At 39.0% G+C, this 10,040-nt stretch overlaps 1 pseudogene; it reads right to left on the bottom strand.

Annotated features, from left to right (window-relative positions):
- Window positions 1-1,112: 1,112 nt before the first annotated feature.
- LOC103254649 lies at window positions 1,113-2,562 on the bottom strand (annotated as a pseudogene).
- Between the last annotated feature and the right edge of the window lie 7,478 nt (window positions 2,563-10,040).

The raw sequence follows: 10,040 nt of genomic DNA, 5'->3' as shown, positions 1-10,040 counted from the left end.
AAATATATCATAAGTTTATATCTGATTCATATTTTTGTCTGACCTCATCAGTCTCACATTCATGCCTTCTTTCAGCCAAGTCCAGAATTTCAGTTCTCAATGACATTGATGTAATTTCTCATTTAATTAATTTCTCATGTAAGTAATTTCTCAATTTATTTAATTAATTGTCATATTGGAATAACAATACCAACATTATCACCTGCAATGCTATTACTAAAAACAGGTAAAGACTTTTGGGGGGCTTGTTTTTTGTTCTAAGGATCTATTCCATTAGGGATGTAAAGTCAAATTACTACATTTTGAAGTCATTTGGAATATTCCCTTTGTGGTGAGGTTAGGTCATCGATTGTGTACTCAGATACATCAGCTTAAATTTACTTTTGGAGTCTAGGGATTGTATTTTTCTTAATTTAATTTTGTTTTATAATTATGTAAAGAACAAACATGGCTTCAAAGACAGATCTATAACACAAGATCTATTAAAGGAAGTTTATTTTCTTTTTTCTTTATTATTATTATTTTTTTTAGAAATGTACCATTTTATTACAAAGAGTCTCACAAAAATGAAATAGTATCTCAAAAAGGAAACTAGACTACCAACCTCCACTTGCAGAACTGGGGGAAGACAGGGCAGGCAGCGTGAGTTTCTCAGCTCACTTGAGGGCAGTGGGAAGGTATGAGAACAGAAACAGCCTAAAAATGACTGATGTTACTACCTTAGGAGCCTGAAAAGAACCAGGGTCCTTGAAGACCCAACCACCCCTTCCAGAATACTCAGTAAAAAGGGCACCTTTTCAAAACTATTAAACAGGCACTTGGCATTTCAGGATTTTGTCTTACAGTTGCATAAAAGTGTATCCCACCCAGCCCTGGCACCCTTTATGGTTCAGAATTATGAACTAGGGAATAACGGGTGGCAAGGGCGCTACCAGAAGAGTCCATCTAGCATAGCATCCCTGGGCTCAGGATCCTGGTTTCTGTCGAGTCTCTGGGGATATTTATATTTAATAAATTTTAATATAAATACACAGAAATAGAAAATATGAAATCTGAGGAGTTGGAGAAGAAAGTTAGGGACTTGGCAAGAAGCCAGAGCTGGAGAGGTCTGCTCAGGCCAACTTGACCTCCTCTTTGACCCGTTTGGCTTCTGGCTTCTCCTCCTTGGTTTTTTTCCTCTTCTGTGACTTCTTTCTTCTCCTCTGGGTCTTTTTCTTTTTCATCCTCTATTTTGACTCTCTTGGCTTTTTGAAGTTGGTAGAGTTCTTGCGGCCACCCTCTCCCTCCTCATCTGAGTTGGAGAACTCTTCCTCACAGGCAATTCATTTGTCAGAGAAACAGATTGAGATATGCTTGTCAAGGTCTTCTTCATCCTCATCACCACTCTCCTCAGGGAGGGCATCCTCAGGAATCGCCTGCATTTGGACCCCGGGTGCATGGGGCAGCATTCTCAGGTTCTCACACAGTTGCTGTTTGATCTTCTCCAGGTACTCATTAGTGTTCTGGTTGTTCATATTGGATGGACTGATGTGGAGTTTGAAATCTGCTCCAAAGTATTCGAAGTAGTCGTTATACGGAAGCTCATTAGGGATCTCTGAATCCAGGACCACAGCTGTTTCATATGTCCAGCATCAGGCGACATTATGAATGGTGTAAACTTCTCCTCCCAGCATCAGCATGGGCAGGTTGAAATTCTTGACAAATTCCACACACTTGGCAAGCCCTTTGATGGTCAGATTGAAGCAACCTAACCGATCCCCAGACAGGGAGTCTGAGCCGCACTGTAAGACCACTGCACTAGGCTGAAACATCTCCATTACTTTGGACATGACCGGCTTGAAAATGGTTTCATAGGACTCGTCATCAATTCCATCTCGGAGTGGGTAGTTAACAGCATAATGCTTGCCTTTGCCTGCCCCAATATCCCGTAGGTCCCCAGTTCCTGGGAAGTACTCTCCATATTTATGAAAGGACACAGTCATGACTCGGTCTGTGGTATAGAAGGCCTCTTCCATGCCATCACCATGGTGAATATCAGTGTCAATATACAGCACCCTCTGGTGATACTTCAGCAGTTTCCAGGATGGGCAAGACGATATCATTGACGTAACAGAAGACGGATGCCTCGGACTTCTTTGCATGGTGCAGGCCCCCAGCACAGTTCACAGCGATGTCCGTCTGCTGCTTATTAAGTTTCACAGCACTTGCCACAGAGCCACCAGTAGACAACTGGCAGAACTCAAACAGGCCGTCAAATAGTGGACAGTCCTCACCAACGTTGAATCTCTGCATCTGCTTGCTGTACTCCGACAGGTTATCTGGACGGATGGAGTGTAAGAATTTAATGTAGTCATCGCTGTGGTACTTGGTTATCTCCTCAGCATTGGCTTTGTGAGGGCGATAGATTTCTATTTTTCTGTAGAGACCGTAGTTGAGTAGTAAATTGTGAGTCATGTGGATTCGGTGAGGCTTCATTGGGTGGCCTTGTCCATAGGAGTAATTTCCAATATCCCCGTCGTAGTAATAACAGACTTTCCTCTTGGTGCCCTGCGTCTGTGCCATCTTGCTCGCCGCCGTCCCTCCCGTCAGTTGGTCCGTCCGCCCTCCAGGACGTTTATTTTCAATTCTTGATTCTTTCAACATTTTTTCTCTCTTTCCTAATTTAACCATTTAAATGTTAATATTCATTCTATTTTTAACATATATATGTTAATTTAATACATTTAACATCTGACATATAATACTATGCAATAATGTGTAACCATAAATGTATAAAACATTAAATTATTGTGTGATAATATCAACATATGTCAATTTAACATATAACATGTAATATATAAACGTTAATTATCACAATTTAACACAGCATAACAGTGGTTCCCAATCTTTTTGTGATCAGGGACTGGTTTTGTGGAAGACAACATTTCCATAGAATGGGGTGGGTGGGATAGTTTCTGGATGATTCAAGTGCATGACATTTATTGTGCACTTTATTTCTATTATTATTACATTGTAATATATAATGAAATAATTATACAACTCACCATGAAAAAAAAGAGGAATAGATGGAAGTGATAAAATAGTGGGGGGGGGGGCACACATGGACGAAAATAAGTGTTGGACTCTGATTTAAGCCTGCCACCAGATGCAACTGTACAATTGAAGTATACCAACTCACTTGGCACTCATGGATAGGGTTTTGCTATGCATCTGCAAGCAATTTATTTACTATGGTCTCTGCAGTCAAACCTCACTGCTAACGTTGCTCTGTATTTGCAGCCACTTCCCAGTGCTAGCATCACTGCCTCAGCCCCTCCTCAGTTGGTCTACCATTAGGTACTCATAAGGAGTGCACAATCTTGATCTCTGGCATGCACAGTTCATACTAGGGTTTGCACAACTATGAGAATCTGATTCCACCACTGATCTGACTGAAGACAGAGCTCAGGTAGTAATGTAAGCTCTGAGGAGCAGCTGTAAAATCAGATTGCTTGTTTGCCTACCACTCGCCTCCTGCTATGTGACCTGGCTCTTAACAGGTCATGAACTGTGGCTTGGGGACCCCTGCAGTATAATATATATATATTTAGCACATATATTAGATAGAATGTGTATGTATTTGTATCTTCCTTGTTCTTAGATAAATGGTAGTATGGTATACACACATTTCTCCACCTGGCTTTTTCACTTAAAAATAAATCCTGAAGGTAACTTCACACACAAAGTTTTGAGGAGAAAAGGTTGTAAGTCAAAAGTGAATTTATTATTTAAATTTGAAATCAATAGAAAGACAGTTTCCAGATATACAAGACCTCAGAAATATCTTGCTAAAAGCAAACCAACAAACTGTGCAAAGAATTTATCATTGAATGTATAGATGAATTAAAATGAGTACACCTTAGAAAAGGAAATTTGAAGCCTGAAAGGACTGGCAGAGTGATGCAATCGATTGAACACAGAGTTAAGGCATAGAATTGCTGTCAGTTAGGAGGATGCAAATGTGAATAACCCTTCAAAAATTCTCATGATAAAACAGCAATATTTTGAAAATATGCACTCAAGTTTAACATTTTAAATAATAGCAAACTGGGAGAAAGAAGGGAGAGTCATAAAAACAAAATGAGCTATTTTTTCATCTATAAATACCATGTATTCTTGATTTCAGTAATTGAAGCAATAGATATTCAATGTTTAAAACTGAGCTATGAGCATGTTTTCTAAATTGCTAAAGAAAGCATAGGCCATGGAGAGACGTCAGTGGGAGATTTGGAGGCTGAAGTGCAGCAGTAGTGATTTTACAGCTCATGGGTTGTTGCTGATCTGCTCTTTGGCTTGAGTCAGTGTCAGCACCTTATTCAGAATCCTTCTTCAACTTCTCTGGCTCCTGGAATACCCGTGTACTCCTAATCCATGACAAAGAGCCTTCTTCATCCTCTATAAGATATCAACATAACTGAGGTCAGGGAATGACAAGAATGGATATGGCTTCAAAATGTCCTCATGGGCTCCAGTTTATTCTTGTCCTTTGTAAGCTCCAAGCTCCAGCATCAGATATGAAGACAGTAGTTTTCAAAAAATGACTTAACAACTCAGTTGTGTAAGGTCAAATCTCTCTATAACAAATACTTATATCTGTATATGTGTGTGTATGTATATATATGAGTATGTATATTTATATTCGCACACATATGTGGATATATAAAAATATACATACTAATATATACATATACACACATATCTACATATGTGTGGGTGGGTGTATTCTAGTGGTTCTCCTTTGATTGAACCTTGACTTGTTAATATGTATACTATACACTTAGGGATAGAAATACACTAGGGAAATGATATTTTCTTGATAATTAACTTTAGGTTTGGCTCTGCCATCTACCTTGAGTAATATTGGGCAACTTCCAGTACTCTGTGAATCTCAGTTTCCTAATATGTAACATAATAAATTGGTACCACTTATCTTGGAATTAGTGGAGTTTTTTTTTTAAAGCTAACTTTGTACATAGAAGTACATAGTAGTGTCATAAAACAATTAAATGGAATAGAATAGGAAATGTCAAAGAACATTAGATATAGTAAGGGTGGCATTTTTATTTCAGGTGGATACATATGAATGTATGTGTGTGATAATGTAAAATATATTTCTCACTGGGAGTCAGGTTACAAAAACTTGACAAAGTGCTTCCTTTTATAGTGATCAAAGAGGGAAATCATAGATTATATTCTACTGGAACTTTTTTTGGATGTTCCATTTCCTCTGTTTCTGTTTTCCTCAGCTCTTTAGGGTTTGAGTACACACACGAACCATCCAACATTTTAAATTTGAATTACTAATCAACATTAAAAATTTGAGAAATTAATAAAACCCAGGCCTCTCCATTATTACAAAGTAAAAAAAAAAAAAAAGGTGCTGGCGTGGATGCAGTGAAAAAAGAATGCTTACCCAGGGTTGGTGGGAATATTAATTAGTACAACCTCTATGGAAATCAATGTGGGGTTTTCTCAAAGAACTAAAAGAAGATTACCATTCAATCTGGCAATCCCACTACTTGGTATCTACCCAAGAGAAAAGAGGTCATCATACAAAAATGACACCTGTATGCACTTATCGAAGCACAATTCACAATTGCAGTCATGTGGAATCAACCTAAATACCCATCAATTGACCAATGAATAATGAAAATATGGCATATATGTATAAATATATGTATATATATACATATACATATATATGTATATATATACATATATATATACATATATTTATACCAAGGAATACTAATCAACAACAAAATGAATGAAATAATGTCTTTTGCAGCAACTTGGAAAGAATTGGAGACCACCGTCCTTAGTGAAGTAATGCAGGAATAGAAAACCACATGTTCTCACTTATAAGTGGGAGCTAAGCTAAGAGTCTGCAAAGGGATATGGAATGCTGTAGTGGACATTGGAGACTCAGAAGAAGGGGGGTGGGAAGATGGGGAGGGATGAAAAATCACCTATTGGATACGATGTGCACTAATGTGATGGGTACACTTAAACTCCAGACTTCTTCACCACTCTGCAATGCGTCCTTGTAACCAAAAACCATTTGTATACCTAAAGCCATTGAAATAAAAAAAGTTATTCATAATCTCATCATTTAGATATGACCATTAATAAGTTTATATATGTCTTTCCAATATGATTTTCATACATATGTGTATCTTCTTACAGTAAACAGCATGCCATATTAAAAAAAATTCAGGCTCTCACTTCTCTTAACAAAGTCAGGATGTTTGTATCGTTGGGCTGGTTCATAATCAGCTAGAAATTTTTCTGCTTTCTATGGGCATATTTTAAAATGTAGGTTTTATTTATTCATAATCACATATGGTAAGGCCAACGAATAGGGAGATGATTGCTATTGAAAATGCAATTTGTTATTCACAGTTCCCAAGAGAAAGGGGCACATCACACAATGTCACAGAGTGAGGCCTACATGGGCAAGCACTGGGGTTGGTCAGAAGGCAGAAAGAGTAGGGTAAAATGTGAGCTAGAAACTTTGTTGTGATTTCTTGATGGAAGTTAAGGCAAGGCAGAGTCAGCAGCCCTAGGACTGGCTAGTTTGAATAATTCCAATGGGCTGTATTGCGATGACTGGCACCTGATATGGAGTGATTAGGGCAGAGAAATAAAGGCCCAGAATGTGTAAATCAGTATGTTTACGGTACTATAGAGATGCTTTGGGGGTACAGACAATGGATTGGTTAATTTACATATGAAAGGAGCTCATCCGTGAACTATTTACTACCTCTAGGAATCACCACTTCTTGGGAGAGTCAGTCTCCACAGGGTCAGCAAGCATTTGTTGAAGCATCAGAAACATAGAAAACCAAAAGGCTTGATTAATAAAGCATGCGACCTAGAGTTTTCCCTACTTCCCACCCAGCAAAATACATTTATTTATGTGAAAACGATTTGAATTTGGGACTCCTGGTTTGGCGTCAATTTCCCACTGGTATAGTGGTGTGGAATATTTTTTGACCTAAGAACAACTACCTGTTTTCAGCTACACTGTGAATAGCAGAGAACATAGAAGCAGGGTAGTTGTCCTGTGCAAGGAGTAACACTGCAGAGCATTAAACAGCAATACCTGCTGAATGCACTCCCTGCCCACAGTTGATGAATTTGGGCTGACAGCGGAGACACGCTGTCTCTATAACCTCTGACTAGCAAATGATCTGGTGCCAACGAGGCAGAATTTTCTGGCTGGATTATCAATAGGGTTCAAATCCCTTTGGGCAATAATTGTCCTTGGTCAATGCTATCCAAAGCATTGCTTGGACCTTTTGATTCTTTAGATTTCTAGATCAAGGCCAACACTTAGGTTCATCTCTCCCACCAATACTGGAGCCTTTGGGGACTGGAAAAGAAGTCAACATTTAAAGACTCTGATCACCAAGAAAACAGCCCAAAATGACACCTCATCTCATAAAGCCTCCCTGCCCATGAGACAGATAGTGCACTGATTGTCTTAGATTCTGAATAACATAGGTAAGTGTATTTTTTGATTCTTATCCAGCACAATGTAGTGAGAAATGTTATGCTGGTCAGTTTCTCACACAGGATCTGGCATCAGAAGAATCTGGGTTCAAATCCTAGTTTTTACCACTTCTTATTGTGTGATATTATGCAATTATTTACCACTCTGTATTCTGTTATTCATCTGTCAAAACTGAGGTAATAACATCTATATGGGTTGTTGTGAGGGCTAAATAAGTCAACTCAAGTAAGGTATATAGAGTCACGCCTGGAACAGAGTAAGTGCTCATAGATATTGGCTGCTATTTTACAATTATTTGCTAAACACACCATGCCCGTCATGGTCCTTATGCCTCAAAGGTGTAACGGTGTGGTCTCTGTCCTCAGAAAATACAACCCAGTGTGGTAAATGCTATAATGTGGGAAGGTATGGACTTTGCATGAAGAAAGAGTGACAAGCTGTTCCTGGAGAAGGGGTGGAGTACATCAAGGAAGACACCAAAGAGCAGGGCAAGGCATGGGGGAGGGAAGGAAGTGCCCAGGGCACACAATTCGAGGAGGCATCTGCACAACCCTGAGATTGAACACCTTTTTAAATTTGGCATCTTGAGTGCCTCACTTGCCTCTCCTTAGTCCTGGCCCTATTAACTAAGAAGGGCTATTAGAACTAGATCTTGAAGGTAAGTAGGAGATAGCCAGATGCATAATGCAAGCAAAGGGGAAGGAGTCTATACAAATATAAAACGAGGAAATAGAACGGCATATTCAGGCCATTCAAGATGAATGAAACATACTGTGGCCACGAGAAAGAGTGAGAAATGAGGTTACTAAGGCATGTAGGAGTGAGATAATGAAGAACATTTACTGGCATGCAAAGGAACGTGGAAGTTGTCCTTGCAAATGGGGAAACCTCTGTAAATAACTTAGTAACATACTTGATAAGAAACATGTAGGACCTCAACAAACACAAATATAAAATTTTTCTGAGAAGCATAAAAGAAGTCTCGAATAAATAGAGAAACACAGAGCTGTCTCTGCATTCCTGATACAATCTAGGCTCAGTGTAAACTCTGTAAACTATTTGGTCATTAAACCATTCTTAATGTCAGACGCAATATCATCCAAGGACTTTCCACTTGACCTAAGCCAGCCAAATCCTGGATGATGTCAAGTAGTAAAAAGTACAATCTTCCATTTCATCACCATAATTTCTGAACATGCCTACAACAGCAATGACTCTGGCGGAGTTCCTGAGTAGTGAAGGGGCAATGGCAAAAATAGGGATTCCCCCAACCCCTTTTCCATTTGTCTGCTGGTACATGTGCCCAGGTTTTTTTTTTTTATGAGATCATATATTGCGGAAGGAGTCTAGTACTGAGTGGTATTGGATAGGTCATCAGAAAGAGAAATAAATAGAACATTCCTTGATTCATATATTGTAGAGACATTCTTAGCAGCCACCTACAAATAATAAAAAAATCTTAAAAAGTAGTAGCCCTTATAATTTATAATCACTGCTCCTGGTGAAAGGAACTATATCAGTCAATTTTTTGCAGCAATATTTTGCATCACACACTATCTTCTAATGCAGAAGCTTAAAGTACCCAGCATTTATTTCACACTTTTGGGTCTATGACTTGGCTGCAGTTTGAAAGCTAGGACACTATGCTTTGAGCCACGGGATACAGGTTAGGTTTAGGTCTTCTCCAAATTTCTCCTCTTTCTTTTTGGATTAGCCAAACCCTGCAGCATCTCTTCTTGTGGTAGGTCATGTTGTGGGAAAGAAGATAAGTGGAAATACGTGGTGCCTCTTCAGGCCTTGACTTGAAACTGGCCCACACAATTTGCTGGGTAACTCAGTCAAATGGCCAAACCTGAAGTCTACCCTGCTTCACGTGGGTATGCTGTGCAGTAATGCAATCCACCAAGTCACATAATGGGATGACTTGGTTCAATCAAAATTTAAATTATAAAAATCTCAGCTGCATGTTCTTGGATAAATCATTTCTAAGAATGGTATCAATTTACCTTCCAGGCTTACTTTGAAATCCCAGTGGGTACAGTAGTGCTCTTTAAAAGCCAAAGCAATGGAAATTTACTCTTCATCATTGTTATAGTGGTGATGATAAAAACAAACTTGCCCATAAACCTCAACCTGAGTATCTTACTTAGACATTAAATTTCTGCAAGGGGACTCCAGGGACAGCCTGAGGCTGCCACTGCTGATTTGAGGAGTGCAGTTCACACAGTTGATGCTGACTCAAGTTGTAGGATGGCAGAAAGAAGAGGATGGGACTGGGTCACACACTCTACTATGCTATGTCTCTTTCAGCATCTAACATTTATCTATTTCTGGTTTTTAACCTGCCTTCCATTGCAATTGAGAAACTGCAATTCTACACATTTTTTCCTAGAAAGTCCACTTGTTAGTCCAAATGAGCATTGCTGGCCAAATATCCTTCTATGAGCTCAGGCCCTGCAGGCAACCCTCAACCTTATTACTGACA

This window comes from Carlito syrichta, unplaced genomic scaffold (genome assembly GCF_000164805.1).
Source record: "Carlito syrichta isolate Samal-C Ts95f unplaced genomic scaffold, Tarsius_syrichta-2.0.1 Scaffold287244, whole genome shotgun sequence".
Taxonomy (NCBI): domain Eukaryota; kingdom Metazoa; phylum Chordata; class Mammalia; order Primates; family Tarsiidae; genus Carlito; species Carlito syrichta.
This window is presented reverse-complemented; position numbering and strand designations above follow the sequence as displayed.